General features: G+C 28.7%; 1 long non-coding RNA gene across 1 annotated transcript; it reads left to right on the forward strand.

Annotated features, from left to right (window-relative positions):
* Window positions 1–1027: 1027 nt before the first annotated feature.
* LOC110939163 lies at window positions 1028–1709 on the forward strand. Its single transcript, XR_002592023.2, has 3 exons — window positions 1028–1096; window positions 1497–1556; window positions 1641–1709. It is a non-coding gene; the product is annotated as an uncharacterized LOC110939163 (long non-coding RNA).
* The last annotated feature ends 225 nt before the right edge of the window (window positions 1710–1934 follow it).

Here is a 1934-nt window from a genome sequence, read left to right on the forward strand (position 1 = left end):
TTTTTTAACTCATAGCAAATACCTAATGACTTTGCTTCAATGATTTGGGGAGACCAACCACCTTACAAAGATTCAGTTAAGATTGTTGATAACAACAAGTTATGGTTTGTAAGACTGAAAAAAACTGATGTTGGCCATGTTCTTGCTGATGGCTTCACCAAAGTTGTTCGGGATATTTGTATATGAAAAAATAACTATCTTATGTTTCAGTCATTTGGACAATCATCATTCTTTCTAATGGTGTTTAAATCATTTGTTCATCAATACTGCTTTATATTCAAAATCACACCAGACAAAGACGTTATTGTAAGTAGTATATTATACAATCAGTATGATGAATAATGTTTTCTTTCTGTATATTGGTTTTTAAATTAATTTTTAATTATCACTGCCTATGCAGATCATGGCTGATGAATTTTGGAGGCAATTTTATGGGAAAGAATTTCAAAGGTGGTCAATCAACTCTTTATTTAGGAGATAGATTTTGGAACGTTAAGATGGACGGATTAACTGACAGCTGTGTTTTTACTCATGGATGTTCTAAGATGGTAAACGATCTTGCCTTAGACAGCCGATCTATCTTTGTCTTTTCAATGGTTGGAAATAAAATTTTCGAGCTTTCAGTCTTTAATCATCAAACCAATACTCAAATTCAGAACAACAAGGTTGAGTTAGTTGTTTTGGATGACTCCATCTATGGTGATGATGGTGATGATTTGGTTATTGCGGTTAGAATTATACATCTATACTATTATTTAGTTATTAACGCGAGCTTACAAGTAGATCTTGAATTTCACACATTGTTATTTTTTATCTTTTTTTGTAGTCCGAACATAAGGAGAAGTGTAGTACTGCCGAAACTGACTTTCAGGAAAGTGTTGTTGTGGAATGTGAAGACGACAAATTTCAGTTGGCAAGTTTTGAGTCTGTGTTCAATGTAAACCCCTATATTTTAATCTAATTTATTAAAACTTATCATAAATATTTTTTTTTGTATTTATACATTTGTTTATTGTTAATTGTGTAGGATATTGATGATTTGAAGTTTGATAACTTTTTCTCATCTCTACTTGAAATGGAAGACCTTAAGAAGAAGGTAATTTTTTGTCATTGTTTTTTTTCGTATTTCATTAAATTTAATTATTATTCTTATTATATTGTTAAACACTTTTCCCTTATATGTAGTTCAAAGATGATTGAGATAAAAAAACCGATCCGATATGCAAAGCAAGTGTTGTTTGTGATAAAAATCAAAGTTTAAAAGTTTGTGTTCATTTATAGGAGTTTGTAATTAACTGAATTGTTTTACCTATATTTTTTTCATTTTAAACCGTTAATGTTTTATGTTTTCTTACGATGATCCGAAGGGGAAAACAAATGTTGTTGTTGATGAAAATCTAAGTTTAAAGGTTTTGGTTCAGTTACTTAATTATATTTTTATGAATTTAAGTTGATTACTTCACATTTTTTTTATTTATACGTTTACCTTTTTTCAGGACAAAAGCAACTTTGAGATGGACCTGGACAAATTTTTGATACCGAAGAATAACTCCCATGTATATCTGATTACTTAAGTATTATATAATTCAATGTATTAATTCATTCTATGTTAATAATTTTTATACTCTTTTGTTTTATAGGTTGATCCTACACGAAAAACAAATATTTTTATTTCAGAACCGAGTCTGTCCTCCATAGTTGTTTCTGATGTGAGTATTTCTGATTCGATATTTTGTTCGAATTATGATAGTTACTTATGTATTTATTTACCTGTTTTAGACCATTCCGAAATATAAAGTTGATGTTGGTCAAATTGGTTTGCCGATAAAGAGGAAGGTATAGTATCATATATAACTTTTTTACTTTTAATTTTATTTCTTAAAAAAGAACTAATTATTATTTTATTTGAACTTATTAGGCCACTCAGAAATGTA

Source organism: Helianthus annuus, chromosome 5 (assembly GCF_002127325.2).
Source record: "Helianthus annuus cultivar XRQ/B chromosome 5, HanXRQr2.0-SUNRISE, whole genome shotgun sequence".
NCBI classification, from domain to species: Eukaryota; Viridiplantae; Streptophyta; class Magnoliopsida; order Asterales; family Asteraceae; genus Helianthus; species Helianthus annuus.